We start from the raw sequence: 25,204 nt of genomic DNA, 5'->3' as shown, positions 1-25,204 counted from the left end.
ATCATGGTAACATTTTGTCTTTGCGTGTATAGGCTTTTGTTTGGCAGATAACAACTATAATCAATCATCAAATGTTTGGTTCTGGTCGTCAGACGTCAAGCTATAGAGGAAATGAAGAGTCCCTGCTCTCTAAACCAAGCAATTAGCATAGCATCCCCCTGTGTTAGGTACCTGCGATAAGACGGGTAGTGACCAAGTGAGCTATGACATTCCATTGATCCAGAAAATTGCTGCAGAGCCAGCCTTGAAATTAGTTTAAATTGCTGAATCAAAAAATGTTATCCAGGATTCTGGCAAGGCCAGCGTAAACCTTATGCCTCTAATCCCCAGACTGATGTGAAAAGTTGTCAGGGATCGTGTCGCCCACCGCCACGATTGATGGGGGAATTTGGATTCTGTGTGACAGAGAGAGACACATGCAGGCAACTGGGATTCGACTTGGGTGGCACTTATGGCTACTAGGGTCGTGACTTGGTCTCAAATCTGCAGGCTTTGGGAATTTCCGGTGCGATGTACCAGTGGCTTTGTGCTCTTCAATTCAATTACACGCCAACTCTTTACTCTGTGACAATGTCGGATATCAAGCCCTCTTAGATGTGAGTTGAGTCATAAATCTGAGCTTTGACGCACAGGATTTTGAGGGGGGGGGGAGATTTACCATCAGTCAGTTGCCTTGTTTTATCCTCTTTAGATACTCTCAAAATAGCAACAAACAGGCATGCTGGAGTTGTAGATTGATGGAAGGAGGGAGCAGGCAGAAATATGTCAACTCTAAACACCCTTAATGTGGAATAGCAATGAAGCAAGCACAGGAGTGGATTAAGGTCAAATATGTAGGTATAATAACCAGTCCGTCTAAAAGCAGTGCTTGACCAAGACTAAATTATAGATTACATATGTTCTATTTGGACAAGGGAATGAACACTGATTGGTGACAAAGACACAAATAGTAACATGTCAAACTCAGAAGAAAGTTGTAATTTGAACTTGAAGTCACTCTCACATTGGCACATTGGTGATTAAAATGCAATAGAAACAGCCTTCTGAACCTATTTGAGCTCAGTTGCTGGCTGCAGCATGCTGCTTCCCGGATGTGCAGAGACTGCTCACTAATACAGATGTTGTTTTCACCTGTTCATACAATAAATAGAGTGTAGCTGTTAAATACCACCCCAACCTCCCGGCTCCCGACACCACTGCATCATACTCGTCTTTTTTTCCTTTGGCACAATTGAACTCTTTCGATTTATTTTCACATTCAAATCATTTTTTTTCCATTTTCACCCCTGAGTTTTGAAAAACAACCCCAGAAAACAAAAGGCATCTTATCTGCTACTTAAAGGGGCAATCAATCTTTGCACTTTGCTCTGTTTTTAAGGCTTGTTCATCACGTCACACATGTCAGCAAATGTAAACGGGTCTTTTTTTAGTTTCTCTTTTTTTCCCATGTGGAAAAAAGTTCAACTCTAAAGTGAAGCGTTAAGTATCGTACATAATCCCTCTTGCTTCTGACAGGAATAAGAAACTTGCCCTAAAGACCACTCAACGGATTTTTAAGTTAGTGTGTGAAAATCCAGCAGGATAAGAGAATGCCCCACTGGATACACCCGGATTAGTATATCTATTGATTTGTGTCATCTTGAGGAACTCACAGTATATTAGAAGCACATTAGAAGACAGTATCTCTCCACATTAAAATGTGAAGCAATAGTCAAGGGCACTTCAAACAGCTACTTAGAAGCTTACTGATTTGCTGAGTGTGTTTCTTCCCAACAGGTATGTAGTAATATGTTCTCATTAGAGCTTCAACATCAAAGCCACAAACACAAAAAGAATCCTACCGAGGGCAAAGGACTTCACTTCTCATAAAGAAACTTTATAAAGCTCAAGATAACAAAAATTGATGTAACCTAAAAAACAGCATGTGGGGTGAAGGAACTGGCATTGCAGTGACTAGAGTTGTACCTGGAGCAGTCCTCAGTGCTTTGTCTGCCTAAAGTCTCCCACTGGGGAGCAGAAACCACAAGGCATGACAGTGTGTTGACTCTGCAATATGTTGACACTGTCCCGTATGTCACACCAGGAGAGATGCTGAACTGGAGCAAAAATAGCCAACCATGGCATGGTCAATGTCCAGCAAAGCTAAATCATTTCTATCCTTATCCCAGCATTTTCTACTGTATTTTTTTTCAATAGACACTATCACAGAACACACCGGTGGATTCTACAGTACACTGCTGTTCATGTAAGACTAAACACTGCATGTCTTCATAAATTTGAATAGAACAACTAAATAGTGAGAGGCTTGTTTGTTAAGTATGCATACCCCAGCACTAAGCATGCTGCGGCTTCTCTAAGTGGTAGAAACATTATGGATTGCACAAAAAAAATAAGACAGACAGTCCTCATCATGCAGTTAAATAAATACCGACTGAGCAGCAGTGTTGATGAGAAGTGTGCACGGCATTCTGGGGTATGCTCAGAAATGATTCGCTGAACCACTCACCTTACTCATTAGGTTCTGTTGTGAGGCCAGTAAATCACAGACTGTTTCAAAGTCTTTGTCAAGACGGCAGATCCTAGCTGCTCCTCAGCTGCTTCATCAGGTGGCTGTCTTGTGGAAAAGAATTGAAAGACATTTTAGCCTTACAGTGATGTTTGTGATTTTGTAAGAGCCTATATAGACCTGGCACTAGTCTTTTATTGCCAGAATTTCTTTCACAGGACTGCGAAGGAGGGTCTGGCTAGTCAACACAGCATTCCGGGATGGGAGAAAATTGTGCTCTGGTTTATTGGCATTTCTTTAAACCAATCATATTCCTCATTGGTGTTGCTAATCGCCTGATGGAGGCACGGTGCTGCCGCAAAATAGCCTCCGGAAGGAACTTGTTTTGGTGGAACGTGTGTACGTTCAAAAGTTGTTTTAGTCGCGCAACAGAAAACTCTGATTAGACAGATAGTCTAGTCCAGATGTGAGAGTAACAAATGAAATTTTCAGAAAAATAATGTTTCATTAAAATATGTACTACACTAAATAAAACGGAAATGATGTACGTGTTTATTTGCAAATAGAGCGGGGAAGTGAAATCTGACTTGGGTCTTATTAAGCCCCTGAACCATCCAAAATAAACAAAATGAACTTATAACCACAGTGGAAGGAAACCGAAATCCTAAAAGGTTAATGGTTTCATAAGCAAGGCCAGGCTGTGGCAGAGGAAGGAAATGTGAGCTGCTTCTCAGACAAACAAAGCTCCTGTAGAGAAAATGGTGAAATGTGTTTCTCCAAGCTCCACAGTGACTTAAACTCAAATTTTAGTGATATTGACAGGACATCTGTTGTACTGAACTGGGCGAGGAACCCTTTCGGTAGGACTGAGCATCATCAGCAGCTGCAGGCTAGCTTGGCTGCAGGAACAGTTGATGGATGTGTCTTCAGACTGTGGGTAAAGATTAAAGATACAGACAAGACGCTGCCACAGTGTCCAGACTTGGGGAAATATGGCCTTAATGAACCCTTATCCTTTGTATCTTCTTGTGTGAAGGGACGTCCGCAGCTTTGACCCAAATCAAAACTTAGCATCGGAACAGATTCAATGTGGAGACGTGCCTGACTACAGCTGTGGTCAAACATTGTCAAAAATTTAAAAACCTGAGGTGCTTTATTACAGGTAAAGGAAGATAGGTGGTAAAAGTAGCCCACTGTATTTCTGTGTTGGTGTTGTAAAGGGGCCAGAAATACGGCCTAATAAGGCCTAAAATATGTTGCCACTGGAAATGACATCTTCCTAAGTACCAAACTGACTGGAAAGCATCAATCTGACCTTGAATCTCTTTGAGCCACTACTTTAATAGATTTACCCAATCAATACATTTTTGAAAATCATTAATGTCTTCTCTAAGATTTCTGACTATTTATTAAATCAACTATTTCACCACTGTGTCAGCATATTTGTAATTCCACACCTCAGCACCCCTTCTCCCTCGTCACGGGCAATATGACATATTTATGTATGAAAATATCTCTAAGACTGGCAAAATCACTCTCAACAAAACTCCATTATTAAAAAACAATAAAAGATTACTTAAACCACTGGATTGGGGTTACCTCATCCAACAAATCTCTTATTACCACAAATCAATTACTGAATCACAATGATACAATTCAAGCCCACAGACAAATGATTTAACACCTTGGACTTGCTCATTACCAACTTTTATTGGAAATAACTACTTCCAGCACTATTACGCATACCCTACCAGCTATAATAAATTACCAAATGGAACCTCAAATCCTAGCATCGTCGTTCATGGCTGAATATAGAACAGACACTATGTCAAGAAATAGCAATGCAAGGATCTACCCCTCTAGTATGAAATGGGGGATGGGCAAAATTTACAATATACTCAATGAAAGCATGCACTTAGGTAAAAAAAAACACATCCACTAACAACCTTCAACCACTACCCCTATTAGACAATATCAATAAAATAACTCAAACTTCAACTCTCAAAATTATACAAACTTTTATTTTCCACGGACTCCACCCCCTCTTAAGATAATTCAATACAAAGTAATTTAAAGAGTAGATATTAAACATCACAATATAATGGGACTTACTGAATAAGACATATAAGACATTGTTTTCCCCAAAGCAACTGCCTACTACATGCATTCTGACACCAGTACAAGACTTCTGGAAAGACATACCTAAGAGATCAGTGTTGTCTGGGTTCAACATCTAGGAGCCTTGGGCATACTGTAGTCAACACAAAAACAAATCCAACGCCTCTACTGGTAGCACTAACTATCGCCAAGCAAACTACTAAATTGGAGAAACAACTCGCCATCTCACAGTGGTTGAATCTGTAAACAGAACAGGTGGTAACACTAGAACAAAACTCAACCCTACAAAATAAAAGTATTATTAAAGGTTCCATGGCATGAAAACGTCACTTTGACTTTTTTTGAGCCACACACCCCCACCCACTCTCCTCCTCAATAGCATTTAAAGCTACAGACACAGAAACGGCACATACTAAGGAAAGCTCATTGTGGGACTGGCTCAAGTGGCTGTAATTCTTCACCAAGGCTGGATTTCAGTAAAGAGACTTCAGATAGAGTATTATGGGACCACTAAGGCCTATACAAAACTATTCAAAATGCAGCATGCCATGATACCTTTAAATCCCTTGAGTTGCCAATGAGCTAACGCCACAACAATGTTTTTTTTCTTCTAATATTACTGCTGTCATTAATGACTCAAATACTTTTATGACCAAACTGACTGGCGGCACCAAGCGGGATTTTGAAAATCTCACTGCATGCAGTTGGATAACACAACAACCAATTACAACCATACACGGGGTGATGTATCAAGAGCCCCACATGCTTAGCTACCAGCAGAGGTAACTGGTAGATTAAACTGCCATCATCTTTAACTCACTTCTGGCCCAACTATACCAGATATATCGATTTGATTGGTGCAGATTGGATACAAGGCTATAGTTACTGAGCAGCGTTACTCGATGCCAGAGTAACTCGCTGAGTAAATTAAAAATGTGCTCTCACGAGAACTCTGGATTTTCAAGCTTGTACTTAGCAGTATTTCTTTAGCGTTTGTGGTGCCAGGAATTGGAATTAGTTACTGTTTCACAGGAAGATGTTGTAATATGAAACCACTACAATAAAAAAAATCAAATAAAGTAATATGGTGAATGGAAAACTTGGAAGAATGAGCTTATAATCCTTGTTATAATTTTTTTTTTTTTTAATCTTTTTTATGTTTGTCTTGTAGCAGGTTGCTGCTTTTTGTAAGTTTAAACTTAGCCTAGTTAATAACATGAACATTTACAAATTACATTATTAATATAAGGAGGTGCTCCATAGAAACAACATCTCACATAGAGATTAATTGTACTAAATATTTACACCCACTAACTGGCAGGTGTAACTGTTGCTCAACTGACAAAACAAACAAAATATTTCTTCATGCATACAACAACAAAGTGACACGTGGTGTACATTTACTGTTTACAGTTTAATACATGGTTAGCGTCTGAAAACTGTGGTTTTTGAGGGTTATGTTACAGGCTGTGACAATACAATGAGCTCTTTACTCGACATACATTTGCAACAATCCGGGACTCTTTTTGCTATTTTTACATCGAGGACAACAATTATTTTGTAGTCAAAAATGTCACACGTCTCTTAAAGTCAAAAAGACTAACCTAAAATCAGATGCAAAGACTTTATCAGTATTTCAGCAGGTTTTTATCTCTGAAATACTGCATCCGGATGACATGTAATTCTTTGTCTTGTGATTGTTTTGTGTGATTTAAATTTGGTTAAAGTTGAGAATTTTGCATCAACACTTATGCATGTCCCAGTGGAAGGCAAAAAATAAAAGTAAGTTGTACTAAGCTTTGAGTAATAGCAAGAGAGGACCAGGCAAAAAGGCAAAATATTTCATGTTACGGCCAGTCATTATGACAAAAGAAAAAAAGCATAGCTTTTAGTTTCCTTGAGCAAAGCTGCTCCATCGTTAAACAGTTGCTGTGCAAGGACCTCCTGGGAAATTAAAAACATATTGTGCCACAATTTCCCTGTGACTCAGAGATTCCCTGGGGAGAGCACTTTTAAAATCTCTAATAAAGGAGACTTCAAATTACTGAGAGGGGACCTGGCATTAATTAAACTGGGGATTTCAGTAGGGTCAACTTCTCATATTTATCTGTTTATACCAATGCTTTGGTCTTCTGTAAAGACTGTTTGGTGTATTGAGGTCACAGCTCATGGGTAAAACAAACGTGGATGTTCTGAAGTATGATACAGAGAGGATTTATGTGTTACAATAAACTAAAATCATAAGGTGATGAAAAGAAAATGTGTTGCAGTGCAAAGCGCTTGGGAAGATCTGACAAAGTTATCTTTTCTGTTTTTTTCTTTGAAATGTCATCCAAGGGCCTTTCATTATGTTTTCTCCATGATTAACAGATTTTAATGCCATCACCTTATTTGTCAGATTAACCTTTTAATAGGGTGCACATGCAAGTGTGCTTGAACAATATGCTAATATTTCTGCTTCTACCAAAGTACAAATGATCACTCAGCAACTACCTGCAGTTTTACGATAGTAAAAGCACCCATAATTTACTGCCCTACCATAGCAGACTGCTGTGTATCTATTTGAGTTCTATACTATACCTGTGGCTAATGTTGTTTACAGTGTGTGTGTGTGTGTGTGTGTGTGCCTGATCCCGCCTCGCTGTGAGAAGTCAAGACAGCCAAAATCACTATGAACCCTAAGTGTTTTATTTAAAATGTCATTTATGTAAAGTATCCGGCTGCACTGTGGTCTTCCTGTATGGGATTACCTGCCTAGCTTGACACCAAAACGATGGCCGCAGTGCATGGGCCAACGTGGCCGCTCCGCACCCGGTGTGGCCGGACAGATTGGCTAACATGGGCGCCGAAATGAAAATAGCTGCACTACTCGGCTACACAAGACATTACGTGCCCAGTGTGTTTTCTCTGTAACTCTCCAGTTCTCCTCAGATCGATGGAGCGCTTCTGCTTCTTTTAACTCTTTTAAATCTTTTGGTTATACCGCCTGCATTAGCCATAACAATTTAAAAAGTGGTTATATGTCAATGTTGTGTTTACAACTTCTTGTACTGCCCACAAATGGCCACAAAAAATCTTATACTGCAGGATTAAAAGTAAATGTCAAAATTGTGTTTGTCACATTTTGCCGGTTGTGTTTATAACATAAGGATTTATTCATGGCTTTATTTTACATCACAGTTACAACCAGGGTTTCCAATCAGTCATTTCCTGTTATATGAATGGAGAAGGACATCTACCTTGTCAACATGACTTTACTGGCCATGCTTTACAGCCAAAAGCAAAAAGTGTATACTATTTGCTTCTGCTTTACATCACATCCACGATCCACACATGCTCCGCTTGAGCTTTTTTTTAAATTTACAAACCTCACTATCTATGACTTTGTTAAACCTTGACAACTGTAAACATGTCTTACAACAAGTTTCGTAACACATATCTTCTCAAACATTTTCAGGTTAAAAAAAATGAGCAAACTAAAATAACATTTAAACGACCCTCAAAACCTCTTCAACTTATGTAAGCATATCTTTTTCCTGTTCGAACAAATACACTCTCTCTCTCAATCTCGGTATTAAACAGATATTCTTCCTTGTCTCCCAGATCTAGTTTGATATGAGTGTGTGTCAGATTGTTTATTAGGTGTGTCTTTTGGTGTGTGATAACTGTGTTTTCAGATTAATGCGAGTGTGTAGCCTGTTTGTTGTTACTTTTGTAGTCTAACATCTCTTAGTCAATGTGTATTTCTATGGCTTGTTCATTTATGGATGGAAAGGTTTTCTCATCTGTTTCTCCTATCCCATCTGGTGTGTGAACCACAGTTGCTCATGTTTGTGCAGGACCACAGTTTGCTTCTATATCTCTCCTCTTTGTATCTTGACATTTTCTCCAGCTTGCAGTTCAGATAGTTGTCTTGTTTTGCCTGTCATAGTAGAATTTTAGTTTCTCCTGCTTTTCTCTCGACTACTTGGATACTTGGACTGTTCCCTCTTGAGGTTGAGGTTGGCAATTTTCCTTTAAGCTGATATCCCATAAGCAACTGTGCTGGTGTATTGCAATTTTCCAACAAGGGGGTGATCACCATTATTACATTGTTTAAACAGTCTTTAAATGGCCAGCTTTCTCGTCTTGGAACTCAGCACTGGCATACTACGGATTATTTGAGATGACACATCAGGAAAACCATGCATTGCAAACATTGTCAATTGTCAAACTGCAACTGGTGATTTCCCTCGTTTTTTAATCTCTGGGAACTAGTAGAAGTATTCTACACCTAGCAGAAACTCAGATCCGTTGTAGTGAAGGAGATATTGGTACTGCACTGCTTTTATATGGCCATCCATTCAGTGGGATGTCTTTAAGGGTTTCCTTAACTTGTGCCATTTTCCCCCTGAAAAGGGCAGTTGAGGTGTAATCCAATTCTTTCTCCAGCAGATCTTCTGTTTGCTCTTTGAGGAATGCTGGACTTACAGCGTTTCAAGTGTAAAGATCCTTGTCAGGCTGATAGGTGACTTTAAGGCTGTATCTTTGTAGTTCAAGCCTCATAGGAGCTCAGTGGAAATGTAAATGTGCTGTATTTTTATAGCGCTTTTCTAGTCTTAACAACTACTCAGAGCGCTTTTTACATCATACAGGAAACATTCAAAATTCACACACTGTGGCCGAGGCTGCCGTACAAGGTGCCAACTGCTCATCAGATATACACTCACACACATTCACACTCCGATGCGCAGCATCGGGGGCAACTAGGGGTTCAGTGTCTTGCCCAAGGACACTTCGACATAGGCCAGGGATTGAACCCCCAACCTTCCGATTGGCAGGCAACCGCTCTACCACTGAGCCACAGCCGGAACAGTGTAGTACCTTTTTAAAGATGATTTCAACAAGCTTGCAGTCCCTCTTAACCTTTGTATTGTCTTCACTTTCGGGACCCTCTCGTATCCCTCGGGTCAAATTGACCTGTGACTTATTTGGGGTTTTAAAAACATTTCTGAAATAAAATTTTACTTCATAAGCAATTAAAAAAATATTGTCTTTATCTCAATTTTAAACAATTGAGATGAGGGAATGTAATTAGTCTCTACTAGAACACAATTAAAAATGGAAGTGGGATTCGTTTTTTTTGTCATAAGGTTATAATTCATGTTAAAAATCCTCTATGGAAAAAAACATAAGTGGACATATCCACAGTAATTTTCTGAATTGAGTCAAGAATACATGTTTATTACAGAAATTAAGGTAAGGTCATTCATTTTCAGGGGGAAAAAATGTACTTGTACCATTTTTCTTCTGGTAAAAATTTGAAATGGGTCAATATGACCCGAATACCATACAAGGGTTAACATAAATGCTTTTTTCAATAAATATACTGATGGAATTTCTCACGCCCATACACAATGTTGAGTAACTATTTTTCTATTTTAACGACAGACATAGAGGGCTTTTGACCCAAACGTTACAGCTTGTCATCCTCCACTATGACTGCTTCGATGTCTTCTGAGCTGCCATCTGGTGACAGTGTGATCAGTTTGTTGACATCCATGTTGGAATGTCTGTGACAAGCTGTTTAAGCCGTTCAAAACTTCTATTTTGCACTTGCTCCCAATGCTGCACTGTATCCTCTTCAAGAAGCTCCCTTGATGAAGCGCTGATGTCTGACAGGTTAGGTATGAACTTGGCAAGATACTCACTTTTTCCTCATCTGGTCTCAGTGCCCTGGAGTGTGTGTCCACTGTCCATTGTATTTGATTTCCCTTGTCCTGATTTAGCACTTGTTTTTGTTTAGTTCCAGGTTATACTTCCTTCCTTTCACCAACAACTTTATCAGCCTGTGGTCATGCTCTTCCAAAAGGAGTCATCAATGATCTTTACAACACCATCCAAACCTTCAGTTATCAGTGTGATGGCCCTCTGAAACCCCTCTGATGCTGATGAAAACCCACACAGCAATTGCAGTATCTGTATCTTCCTCTGAGGTTTATAAAGGTACACAGCGTTGAGCTTCAATCATCAAGTTGTGTCTGTAACTTGAAGTACTTTGCATTTTGCATACAGGAAACTACTTCCTTAACCGTGAGCAATGGATGTGAACAAGTGTGGTCAATCTGTATATTGATGAGATCATCACAGTCTTCAACAATGTCCCTTTCATCATTATACACCTTTTTTCTGCTCCTGCCCAGTGGATCTATCTTATGACCAGAGAGGGCATACATAGGGCATAGACATAGGTCTTGTTCTTGCCCTGAGCCTGCCTTGCAACATCCAGTGGATTGAATCTATCAACTTACATTGCAGTATTTGCCTGTTTACAGTCTAAAAGTTGGAATGTTCCTACTTATTCTAAAGCTTCTGTCGATTTTTCTTCTTTGGATTCTATCTCTGCAGACTCCATCACACTGGTGTATTGTACATTCTCCTCTTTAACTGTGCCAATGTACATGTCCTTTTCACTCTCACTGTGCTCAATTGCATGCACTCTTTTTGCATGCTGTTGCTGACGCATCTTTGCAACTGATTTTTGTTGTTGTTGCATATTTACATGTCTGGCCAATGCAAGACATTTCATTTGGTCCTTGAATGTGTTATTCTGTGGACCTCCACTTCTTCTGTCAGTGCTTTCACTTGGCTTGATGTAACCTCACTTGCACGGCAGACATAAATATTTTTTTCTAACGGCAAATCTGCTTCTCTTAAGAGTCTGCTTCTCACCTGGTCATTAAACCATAAACTATGCTGTCACGTACCAGGGAATTGCACAGCTGTCCAAATTCACAATCTTTGGCTTTATTTAGTCTGTGGTGTATGCATTAATGGGTTCCAACAGTTTCTGGATTGGGGTGGGGCACATGTGCAGTTTATATACATATATACTGTTATAAATGGAGCCAAACAACTGTGGTTTACTGTGAACATAACTTTCACAGTAAACATTTTAGACATAGAATCTATGTGTGTTTACATGGCGTTCAAGCCTATTACATTACACCTGTGTTACCATGTTTTCCCTACAGTGGGCTACACACTGGTTTTATTGAGTTTGGTTTTGTAAATTTTCTGATGTCTTGGGGAAATAAATATGTTCCATACATTTTGAAATCTAAAACCTCCTGACCCTTTTACTTCATATTAGCTGACTGACTAAACAATTGATAAAAATGCCTCAAACATGAGCACCTGACGTGTTCAAATACAAGGTGATATTTGATTATAAACGTTGAAAACAAATATGTATTCCCGTATATAACAGGTTGTGAAACAATACGTGTCGTCTTGTAGAAACAAAACAATTTAGAATCTGAGTCAGTACGCGTCAGTGTACTCAACATAGTTACCTGAAATGAAGGATGTGGCCACACAAGTCTCAGTTATGGTACATACCATGGTTGCATGACTTTAATTACATTGTCCTTTTGGCAGAGCAGTGGCATATCAATCTTATCCACTAAGCTGTATGCAACAACCCCCAAACCCCAACAAAAATCTCTTAGCTGACCCAAAGGTACAGCACATATCCTTCTCTCTATGCTGTCAATACAGTGAAAATGTTATACAGTGTGTTAACGTTATGTGAATTGGTTTATTATCTGGATTTAGATTTACATAAATAAGGAAAGATAAAGCAAAATTAAACTGTATTGATGAAGCAGTAATAGTATTGTTAATACTAATGATAGGGATGGGGCTGTCGTTTTACAGCCATAATAACTTTAAGCCGACTTTTTATCAGTCTAATTGATACAGTGCTGCAGACTATTGCATCAATACCCATCATCGCAGCATAATAAACTTGCAATTTTCTATCAGTCAATACAACATAAAAAAATGTTCTGTGACCCAGGCGAGCCTCTTTGTTTTGTTTAGCATTACAGATTGGGCCTTAACAATGTTTGATCAAGCTTAATTAAAGATAAGGCCAGCTTTATCTCCAGCTCAACAAACAGCAATGTAGAGCCAAGTAAGAGTGATGGATGGTTCCTCCTAGCTTCTCTTGTTGTTTGTTTCATCCCTCGCTGTGTTTAAAAATGACCCTTCAAAACGGTACCAAGGGTGGAAACTAGTGTTCTCGGCTGCGCTGAAGGAGGACATGCTTGCTTGGGTAATCCTTTACCATGGCTTTTACAAGGGCCTTTCTTGGCATCAAGGCAACCCTTCAAATATCAATATCGGGTGTGCGCTATCCCCTTTGGGTAGGTTCAGTTGATGACTTTTCATCCCTGTATGAGGGCTTGCTGGCAGAGATGGAGGAGGCATGAGAATGCACTGACATTGATTTCTTCATCCCAATGCACACGCTGATGTATTGACTGCTGTGCCGATCAGTTAGAGACATTCTGTTTGCCACTGTTTGGTGTAGTGGAAAGACAGTGAACAGAATTTTATCACACTAAGGCACTGAGACAAAACCATACTCATTTCATTTCACTGGAACACTGCTTTCTTTTTCTGTTTCTTTCAGGAAAAAATGTGTTTTTTTTTGTCTGTGAAATTTTTCCAGAGTCAGTTTAGATAGGAAGTCTTGGTTTACTGTTTAAGCTACGATGACAACCATGTGATTATGGTGAGAGGTGTCTGAGTGCAAACAGTAGGCTTGCTCGTCTGTGTTGCACTTACTGTCATTCACTTACAGTCAGCTGCTCATATTTAAAATGTCTATACATTAATTGACAAATACACATTGAGAGCTTTGTGGAGTATTGGGTGGGCCTTCCCTCTTTTGTCACAGTGAAGACTTCTCTGATGCATTGGGCTTGGTTATCCTAATTTACTCATCTCAAAGGTGTCACTGCTCGCTAATCATAAATCATGCACAGTATTCACAGACTGCAGGATGTTAAGGCCTCTGATGTTTTCAGAGGAATATTTTGCAGCCTGTTGTCACAGCGCGGATAAAATAAACATGCTCCGTTTATGACATCTGTCAAAAGGAATTATAGATCTCGAGAAGAGTTGCAGAAGTCACAATTCTTCTTTTTGGTTTAGAGATTTGTTGTTTGTTGTAATAGGTCATGCGCTTTTAGTGCCTGACTGGAAATTAACTTATAAGACATGCTCTAGAGGCAGAATACAAGGAGAAGCACAGTGCAGCTGCTCTCCACCTTCAGGAGTTGATTTTGTGTGTGTGTTTTTGTGTGTGTGTGTGTGTGTGTGTGTGTCTGTGTGTGTGTGTGTGTGTGTGTGTGTGTATCTGTGTCTGTGTGTGTGTATGTGTGTGTGTGTGTGTGTGTGTGTGTGTGGATGAGATATAACCCTGCATACTTTATGATCTAATATCACGATGTAAAAGATAAATAAATTATGTGTATGTATGACCCTAGAAATCTATTAAAGCATTGAAATTCACATAGCCTGATGATTATTTGAAATGCACTGATTTTTCTAGATATGTGAAGTGTTTGCATTATCATCATCTCACTTTCTGCCAGCAAAAGTGCTCGTCGCTGGAAGCAGCGAGGTTGGCTTTGTGTCTGTAAAATGCTATGAAATTGCTCTGAGTTGTGTTAATGGAACTCTGTCACAATCTGAGCATCTTGCAATGAGGTCAAAGTCGAGGGTAGCACCTTTGAAATGGATTTGACACAGATTTATCCACATAGAGCAAATGTGTGTTAAAAAATGCATGTGCTTGATATTTTCATATTATAAATCTTGAAGTCATATTCACCCGTGACACATGAAAAATGAATGTATCAATGTCGTGTCTCCGAGATCGAAACACATAGATGACAAATACAATTCTTCATCTGGTTATATTGACAAAAATATTGTTCTGTTATTTTGTGATATATACCATATATATAACAGTTAGCTTCAGTTTTATGTCTTTTGCAAAGACACCAAAAAAACATTCTCTTCTTCTGTTTCTGCAAATTTTAAAAATATAAAGAAAATAATATGTATATTGAAAGCATACTGTAAATTAAGAAGGTGACTGTAGTTGCTTTATACTGTATATTAGGCATTTATCAATTTCATTTCCATATACACTAATAATGCTCAATGTTTAACACCAAGCAGAATTATATTGTTTCTTTGTGTGAGGACGGTGTAAGCAGAAAATGTATCACATTAAGTAATTTGGGAGTTGTTATGATGTCATTTCAAGCGTTAGATGTGCAAAGATGTTAAAATGGCATGGGAACATTTAGGAAACACTGTCTTTATATTTTTCTAAACATTTAAGCATAGAGTATCTAAAATATATACAGTATGGTATTGGTTGTCATTTTTGTACCATTTAATCATCATGATTATCATAATAATCATCTATGTGTTGCGAATGACAAAAGTCCTTAGAATAAATCCTCTGGGCACTGTAGACATCCGTACCAAATACCATTGCAATCCATCCAGTAGCTGACAAGACATATAACTAGAACGAAAACAAAAAATTGAAATAAAAATGGTACCAGAGGGAAGGTTGGGATCAGGATCTGGAAACAACTGACAACCTTTTAGGTTTCATAATTTCTTCTAATAAATGTGGCAGACTATTTGCATTCATGTATCTTCTGGCTGATTTGGACTACAGTGTGAATTTGTCGCACGAGAGTTGTTGACAAAACGGTCCTGTGACTGCTTTATGTGGTTGAATGTAGTATTCATGTTTTCCCATTGTGTCTGTTCTTATTGTGACAGTGAGTATTGTGCTTCAATAATGGCAAACATAATGGTAATGATGGTCATCTGGACTGCCACCACCGTTTGGCCGAGTGTACAATGGCGCATACTCACTGAGGCTTTGGCTGTAAATAACAATAAACGGCTTCATTGTGAGTAAACTCCAAGGAGATCAAATGTACGTTGACAGGCAGGGCTGTAACTAGGAAGCCTTCCAGTATTTTGAGGCCCTATCACAGGCAAGTTCTTTAACTGACAGTCAGAGCCCAGGCAGCAGGCCTGGGATTGTTACAACTGTGGGATATACAGAGCCCAACATCCACTCTTTCTAATCCACACTGAGCTTTTTGGCCTCTGATGCAGGATGCCAAAAGTGCCTGTTATGTTCATAGAAAATTGAAATGTAAAAGTGAGGCAGCTGTGTCATCAACTTCTAAAGGTGCCTGAACCAAATGCAATAACCCCTTGAGCTAGGTGTGAAAAGTATGGACAAGAAATGGACATTGAACTGCATACATACGTGTATGGCAAACATAAAAGGATTGATAGATTATTATAAAAAATCTGAAATAAAAATAAATTAAGAAAATAAAATTCAGACCGCAGGCTTGTCCTTGAAGTTTTGGAGCCTCATATGCTTCCTGGAAGGCATCCTGCAGTCTTATGATTCCCATTTGGCAGAACTGGAGACCACATGCCAAACATCTGGGCAGGTGGCATCCAGCCACTCGTTTAATAGCAGGCCAGATATCTGGCCTGTCTTTGATGTGCAGACAGGGATTAGAGTGGTCCTCTCCTCTTACTCTTAACAACCTGGTATTAAGGGGGCATCAAATCATCAATAATATGTATCGACCGCCATTGGCAAACAGTTGGAGATGCAACAACAGTGACAGATGAGCCTCAGGCACCGAGAGGGAGGCAAGCAAACAACGTGTAAAGTAACTAATGAGAGATCCAACAGAATGTATGGTAAAGAAGTGATATGTCACTGTGCTAAATGCTGCAATAATTATGCTGTAGAGTAATAAAGGTGCTTTGTTTGCCAGGGTGTGTAGCTTTCATAAGTGAAATGTGATGCCGGTCGCTCATTTGTATGGTGATGCTGCAAGTGTGTGTGTGTGTGTGTGTGTGTGTGTGTGTGTGTGTGTGTGTGTGTGTGTGTGTGTGTGTGTGTGTGTGTGTGTGTGTGTGTGTGTGTGTGTGTGTGTGTGTGTGTGTGTGTGTTTGAATAGGCTTGTGGCATTTTTGTTTCAGACTTGAATGAACACAAGACACCTTAGTTTAGAATGCCCCAAATGTCACCACCTGAATTATAATTAATTAAATGAATCATCCATTCTATTAGTACCCTGCAGATACACAGTGCAGAAATATGGGCGTTTTGTCCTGCAAAATATTTTCTCACTGTGACTTTGATCAGAGTCAGTCAAGGACAGGATGTGAGGTTTTCCATTCCTGTTGGATCTGCCGGTGCTTTGTTCCACTGCTGCATTATCTCCTTCTTTAACTCAGCCATTTGAGAGGACTGTGATTAGAGGCCAAATGAAACTGGGCGTGTTTAGGTGTGCAGTTTAAACCTCTGTGTCTGCCAAACTTCCTTGGGCTCTGGCCTTAGATCCAGCTTAGTCTAATGGACTGTGAGATCTGCTTTTGACTCAAAACAGGCTCTTTCGCCTGAGCAACAACACTAATCAGACTTGTTTACTTGGATGATTTATGTAGCATGAAAAACATGAATCACCCTGCTCATAAATGTTACACAGTTGAGAGACAAATATTGTTTCACTGTTGCTCACCAAAAGGCTGAAAAAAATGGTTTGGATAAGTGAATCAGTAAGTGGGTAAGTAAGTGCACTTATTGCACCATCTTGTGAATAAAGCAAGTGCTGCATGTCATTCGCAGTCCCAAGACATTACATGTTACACGGGTACAAGAGGAGAACAAAAAACATGTATTTATGATTATCTCATGCAGCAGCTGCATTTAATAAAATACTTGCAATCACAAGCATTTGTTTATTTTGATACATGCTCAGTTATGAATAACTTGTCACAAATTGACAAGAGCTAGCAGCTGATATTTATTTGCATCTGTAACTCTCATGTCCCTGAAGGGACATCATATTTTATATTGATGATTCATGTCAAGAGATAGAAGATTCTGCTTTTCCTCTTCGGCAGTTTCATCAACCCTTACATGTGGCACCAATCCAACAGATATCATTTCCCCAGAGTTCCCTGGGAAAGAAAAACAACCAAGCAGGTGTCTTGGTTATGATGAATACCAAATAAAAGTATGGCCAGGGAACTGTGACAGTGTTTCTTCAGTGGCAGTTGGGTGGGAGTGTTTGTGTTTTGGAGTGGGTGCCAGAGTCTGAGAGAAGCAGAGAGTGTTGCGAGATTGAGAGCTTAGGAAATGAAATCCTGTGTTAATGACAGAGGTACCTTAATTAAACCTGAATATCTAAATGACTGCAGAAAACAAATTTAACAGTTAGACAAATGCCTAAGGCGGGACTGTTTGCCGGCGCAGTGCCCAGGGCAGATTTCTCCTTAGCTGTATCAGTGAAGACCCTACTGAATGAACTGTTGGCAAAATGAGGAGAAGTGGAAAAGGGAAGCATACTTGGCTCATGTATAGCGGCAATATTCTTCTATTCTGCTATCTTGAGAGCCCCATTAGCTTATGCATTCAGCATGATTGTACTCTACTCCTCCCTTCTGAGCCATGACCTCGAGTGCTGGAGTGGAATAAATAGCCTGAAATTGTTCCTAAACCACCACAGGACAAAGAATTAACCATAGCTTAAACATCAAACATGCTCAAACATGCCACGGATTATACAACAATATGTTGTCAGAACAGCTTTTCCAGCTTTAATCTAGAGGATTGTAGAAACTTTGACATGAAAATAGCCATCCAGGTTGACTCATTTTACGTAATGTAGATAAATGGATAATGAGAACTATTGTTCCATTAGGAGCACAATTAATAGGCACTGCTCTGTTGGACTCTTAAGGTCAAGAATTGTTACCATTTTGGTTAGACCAAGGCACAAGCTCTCGCTGCAGGAAATGATTTATCTCAATTACACATAAGGACTGATTAGGGACCTGTCTCACTGTGGTGATCCAGATGAATTATCCCCATTATGACAGTAGTTTCTAATCACATTTATAAAACAGCACCTTTATGGGCCACTGGCCGTGTTGATAGTGCAGACTGTACTCAGTGGAAGCTTTTATCTCCGAGAGTGCTGCATGTCGTGGACTGTTCTATTTGTGAGTTGCTGTATTGTGCTGGAGAGCCTGTCCATTTTCAACCTCTCTTTCAAGAGCATCTCTCCCTGCTCCATTAGCTGAGTATGCTCGGATATGCTGGGAATAGCAGCATGGGGTAGGGGCGGGGGGGACGTTTTTTTTGGAATACTAACATTTGAAGAGAGAGAGGTTTGCTGAGTGCACTGTTCTGACTTTGGTGCTCCACTTATTTTTGACGCTCTGTCGGAAGAAACAAGAAAGAGGGCAGCAAAGGCAGAGAAGAGATGAGTCAGAACTCCTACACTAATGACTGAAACAAGCCCTGCAGGTTTATGTATCGGAGATCATTATTTTAATGTATGGTATTCAGTCAAACAGGAGAGCAAAATGAATAGAGACACTACTTAAAATGATCAAGTTAATTCACCACCTTGTACCTACCTCAGTGTTTGATCATGGACACTGTGTCAGAGAATAATCAGAAAAGGTGACATGTGCTTTTCTTCTTATTAATTAGAAGGTCTAGTGGGATCACTTCCTTGAATGACTGTATTAAACTACTGTACATTTGAGATCTCAGCACTTGGTTGTGTAATGATGGTCGGAATTGATACATAATAACTGTAACGTGTTGACTGGCAATCCAAAGCTGCATAGCTGGTGCCGACATTGAGATGGAGGTTAATGGTGCAAAACTTGTGTGCTTCACATTCCAGTCTGCTATGTTTAGGCTTCATGTTTGAGCCTCTCCACTGATAAGCCAAACTCTCTGAATATATCAGGAAAGGGGGGGGGGGGTATTAGGGAGGTTATGATGTTAGCTAGATTTGTATTTACTTCCCAGTGTTGTGGACATCTCAATGCACGGACCTAGGATAAAAGTAATCTTCCTGACATTTGATTGAGGATTATTTATGAATTATAGCGCTTAACCGTGGTGCATTAAAAGAAGGAAGATTAAGCAATGAGTTCTTATCACTTCTTGTCAGTTTTTGCAAAAATAGGCGCTGAGTTAACACATCACTATCATTTTTCATTTCTAATCTTGTGCTTAAAAATGCTCAGAATGTCTGCAGCCCTTCTATTAGCCTTGTCCAGATTCCTGACGGTTCTGTCACAGTAAAGGCAGATCGTTGAAGGCATTTTGTGTTGCGGTCTCTGATAAATTAAGAAAATACACTGAGTTAGCAGTTTGTGTCAAATCAAATGCAATGCGATAGCAGTGCATTACACATCTTAATTAAGCTCAAAAATCAGCTTTTGTTGTCCCTGTGTCAGGTTTTTACTTCACTCTGTGGCCATTTATAAGGCTGTGGATAGTGATGTTGTTGACTGTTTTATATTGAAAGGTGTTGCTAATGTTTTGTCCACCCCATGAGGGGGTCAGAGGGCTTTTTTCTTTTCATGATGATGTGGAGATCATCTTTTGTTGTTTAACAGAAGATCATGGGCAGTTTATTGTAGCCTTAATGTATGGCCCTCCATTGGTCTCTGTGGTTTTTTTCTTTGTCTGGATTGAGAGTGTGAGAGGGAAACAGTCACTTCATAGAGTGAACTTTTGCTAGGGTAAAAGAAAGAAATACAGCAAAACATTTTTATTTTTGTTTTTATGTTTTGAAGACTTTTCCAGTTTAGAGGGACCTTAGCTTAAGACATCATGTTCTCTTCGTCCTCACATCCTCTTGTACAGCAACAGTTCTGAGCGACTTGAGGTGTCTCCTGTAAACAATGTCATTGTCTCAGATGCATTATGTAAGGTTTATGCATTTACATGGCAGTGCTGATTTATTTATTTTGCTGCTTGTTTAAAAGGGACGATTGAGCAATAAAAAACAAACAGCATAATCCATCCATACAGTCCATTATAATGTGAACATGGACACTTTAAGCTGCGGTGTGAATGTAGTCAAACATTTAGACTTTTTTATTCCATGACTTTATGGATGTAAAGTAAAGCATGTTTTCTGTTAAACAGATCCCTCATGCAAATGGCGTGTGTATAAATTACATTTTGTCCATTCCCCTTCCCTGTGTATGTGTCATTTTGTCTCATATTGTGTGTTTTTCGTAAAACAAGACATGTCCACCAATAGGATAAGACAGTTCCTTTTGCTCACAGTGCAGTTCCCCTTATACCAAGTATCTTCAAACAAGAATAACAGAATAAGCACTTCACTAAAATTAGAAAAAGAAAATAATTGAAACAACATGAGTGGTTAATGGTTGCATCACCACAGTTTTAAAAAGTTAATATTGGATAAAATAACTTTGTAAGAGAGAGATGTTTGCAGTGTAGTACATTGACTGGCAGCCCTGTCACATACACCATTGCAAAAACATTCAGTAATACCATGTAAATATTCAGTTCATGTCACATTGTGATTTGAGATTTTTTGCTAGCAGGTTGTAATGAAGCCATTAAATCTAAGAACGTTTTGTCTCAACCTTAAACCTACATGAGCCAGCCTTAATGGTTTTAACTGCCAATCAGGAATATTCCACCACCCTCTGTAAATGAATTCAAATCCTTCTTCTTCATATTCGGAGAGCTACCCAGATGACACGCAACCTCCCTGGAAATGGATGTCCTCCGGAGAAGCACTGAAGTGATTCCTGCAGGTTATTTAAAAGGAGAAGTGCCATTGGACTGTCAGATCACGGCCATAAAGAGGGTGTTAAAGGGTTTTCCCTACAAGAGCTTATGAATTACATGGTAAGGGGTTGGTCTCTAAATGCATTTAGCATGGAGAGACAGAAAATGAAGTTGCACTTTGAACTAAATTTTAAAAAACACTGGCAAAAGACATACTGAATTGACATTTAAGACAATTAGGCTATAATTGATAAAATACAATACAGTGTGTACAAATGACGTAAATTTGGAAGTTGGGTATTTTTCCAAAGAAAGTTGCTGCTATAGACTAGATGAGGGCTCCATCTTAAGGCGATCACACTTTACCGTCTAGTCAAGTGGACTCACCACTCTTGTCTTTGCATATGTATGTATGTATATGTATTCTGTGGCCATCAAGTACAGCACACAGAGACCCAAAAACCTACAAATACTCTTAACCTGCAAATACTCTGAAATACTGTCATTCTCCAGGTTTGCTGTTTAAATTGGTTTGTGGTCATTTCATTCAACCACACATTTATTCATTAATAAACGGGGTTAGAATTATATTTTGACACAGGATCAAATATAAGTATCATAATAACGTAAAAAATGCAAGACCATAAACCAGCATTACTTGATTTGTTTGGCCACTCAGGAGCAGCAGAAACAAGCTGTAAACAACATTGACATATTACAACCCTATACAGTTGTTATGGAGACCTTTTGAGCATAATCATTGTCTTTTATTTATTCATATGCAACAACATGAACATTTATTTAGCGTCATGTGTGTCTCCACCAACTCCTGAAAAATATATCTGCTAAATGTTCCACTCTGGTCACTAACGTTGTCAGCTTCAGTGGGAAAACAAGCAAAAACAACACTCTGCGAATGTGGAGACTGAATCCAAACAGTACAGTTGCAGGCCGTAAAAACAAATCAAAAGGCCTTGTTTTTAAAGAAAACACTTTGACATGTCACTGTGGAAAAGCACAAGTGTAAATGATAATATTCCATTTTGCTACTTTGTTTTCAGGGTCCAGCGACCAAGCAAATCCTATCATATACAATTAGTTGGATGGTCCATTATTAATATAACAATATTAATTATAGCCCTCTAAAGCCCTTTTTATTCTAGGTTTATATTATGTTTTAGTGGTGCATACACTACCAAACAAATTATCAATTATTCAAGCTAATTGCTACACAGTGAACATGGGGCATGAGGTTATGGGGCCCTAGGCCAGGTTGCCCATTAGGTATTCCAGCCTTGAACAGTTAAATTCAAATATGGAGAAACAGAATAATATCTATTGTGCAAATACAGTACATACATAACACAACAACATTGGATTAAAACATATTAAGTGTGATAGAGAGTTTCAGGTTTGTGTTCAGACCTAACAGGATAGGATAGGATAGTGCAGAAATGAGAAACATTTGGTTCTATTTTCCATTATTATCTAAAAGTCTGTCAAATGAAATGGAGTGATATTGTTTTAGACCTCCAAATGACAACATAGTGAACTATGCTACATTAAGTGTTGCAATAATTAGCTCATCTAAACAACTTGAGTCACTCAGAAGAGTACAGAACCTCTTTTCATTTGGTTTGTAACTGCCATGCTGCTGCTTTGTTTCAGCTTGTCAACAGCAGTGCCAAGTCCCCACTTGGGAATTGCCCAAGTCTGCCATGTTACCTTTGCTAAATTTGGTGCAAGATGTAACATGAGAAAAATGTTCCATCAATCACGTTGCAGATGCAAGAAGAAAAGATTGTGGGGGTAGGGGGTTCAGAGCAGAGAAATAAACCAGTGTAAGCTCTGCCAACAACCATTTCCTGGGTGAGATGATGGGAAAACTTTGCCGTACTCTCTGGGGACATCATTTGTGAACGCACTGGCGTCCTCATGAGCCCAAAGTTTTGGAGCGGAACCCAGGCACTTGGTCGGGCTGTTTTGAGCATTTTTAAAGTGAAATCCTCCTTTGCCTCTGATGCCTGCTCCATCAGATAAAGTCTGCCTGCAGAGGCTTAAGTGTGTCAATGAACGGGAGGGAGGATCAATGATAAGTGCAGCTTACCTCCTCAACTGCTCCGCACCAGCCAAATAGAGATTAAACTATTTCAACCTAATAGCACATGTCAGTCAAAATTCACACTTGAATACTCCTTCCCGGTCTTGGACCACATTTTGCCACCTCCCATTTTCTAATCACACTGACTGGAAAGTTGCTGCCATTTACAAAGGAATGCAGATAGGCCATCCGAACTAACACATTTTCACCATGGAGACCACTTTGTAGCACATAAGAGCTCGAACTGAGATCTGTGATTCTGCCAGCCATTTCTCTGAATTCTCAACTAAGACTCACTTTGAAGGTTACCATTCGTAATCCATTCGAAAGCACACTCAAAACAAACATGTACACACACACACACACACACAGATCAAAAGCCTGAGTCTATTATTGCGTAAAATACAGCTCTCCTTCTAAAGGCCAAGTTTTTGTAAATGGTACTCATTTCTTGCTCTAATCACTGTGGTGGATATTGCCAAATTGCCACTGTTCTAGGGAATTACTAGACTAAACCTCACAACTGGCTTTGATTTGTTGTTCAACCTCCTCAGATGTGAATATACCCAGTGGTCTGTAAATGAGAGTGTATGTTGTTCCACCAGCATCCCTTATTTAGACATCACAGCACTCATTAGGTGGATCAAGCTGATATCAAAGTCAGAACACAGATGACTATGTTTTGGATGATGCTGGGACTGTCGCAGCGTCTCTATAATGACACGTCTGCTGTCTTTTCAGCTCGATTGTTATTTCACTGTCATTTCTCCAGCGACTTGGCGGTTGACCTCTCCTGCAATGGGATTTTTCTGCCTAATACTTTCACCAGTGTCCTCTTTTATTTGTTGTTTGTACAAAATGATTTCAATAGATGACTCTTTTTTGTCTTTGCTTTGTGGAAAGATGTAATAGGATGGATGTATTAACAATGTGTGAAACTTAGAAGAGAAAGCTGTACTCTAATGGACGGGGCTTTTCACTCTGATGCTGTTGGAATCCATCATTTCATTCATAAAAGCCTTTTATCTTTAAAGCCAGCTGAAACCTATTTTTTGCAGCCTTACGTGTTTAAGCACTTACACAAAACATCTAATATAATGGTAATCTATAATAACAAATGAATAAAAGTCAACTGATTTGACTGACCTTTTTTTTAACGTATGTATTTGCCAACATCAAATGAACAGCTCGCCATGCCTGACTCTCTGAGTTATTGCTGCTCAGCCTGTCAAGCTTAGTAATACAAAAGCAGGCTTTTAATTTCTAGCCACCAATCATCGATGTTAACTGCCAAAATGACAACTGTTGCCAGCAGATTTTATCAGCTGCTAGGATAACTAAGCTAACTTTTCTTTAAATGAGAATGTTGTAAATGGGTCTTTAAATATGGACTTGATGGACTGGATGCTAAAAGAAGAAGCTCCAATTTTCCAAGAAAATCGTCAACAATCTCACCAGTTGATCCATGTGAAGGACGTGTAAATAAAGAAAAAACATTGTTTTTGTACTTAAAATGAGAGGTGAGGACCCTGAAAGATTTTTAAAGGCTTCCAGAATGGGGACTTACCAACATGTTTAGTAAATGTGACCCTAACTCATTTCTGACTTAATCAAATCTTAATCAAAAATATAAATTACTTAGATCTGTTGTGTAGTTTAAGTCTGTTTCTTGAAATATCTGGCATTGATTTTAGGAGTGATGACATACTCTTGATTTTGTTGGTGGATCATTATTGTGACTATAACTGCCACTGGTCATTACACCAGCATCGTCAGACACCGCCTACCAAGAGCCGCAGTCTGTCTGAGCTTTCTCCCTAGATGGAGTGTATCCTCGCCACTGTTGCACTAAATGCTCGCCCTTTGGGGAATTACTAGAGTTGTTGGGTCTTTTTGTAAATTATAGAGTGTGGTCTAGAACTACCCTTCCGTTTTTAAGTAAAATCATTGAAAAAGTAGTCTTTCAACAACTCAACCATTTCTTGTCACTAAGCAACAGTTT

The 25,204-nt window shown here is 39.2% G+C and overlaps 1 protein-coding gene across 2 annotated transcripts in view; it reads left to right on the top strand.

Moving 5' to 3' along the window:
• The window catches only part of asic4a (acid-sensing (proton-gated) ion channel family member 4a), an 84,656-nt gene that overhangs the window by 42,349 nt on the left and 17,103 nt on the right, over positions 1 to 25,204 (top strand). The window lies entirely within an intron of this gene.

This window comes from Etheostoma cragini, chromosome 11 (genome assembly GCF_013103735.1).
Source record: "Etheostoma cragini isolate CJK2018 chromosome 11, CSU_Ecrag_1.0, whole genome shotgun sequence".
Lineage (NCBI taxonomy): Eukaryota > Metazoa > Chordata > Actinopteri > Perciformes > Percidae > Etheostoma > Etheostoma cragini.
This window is presented reverse-complemented; position numbering and strand designations above follow the sequence as displayed.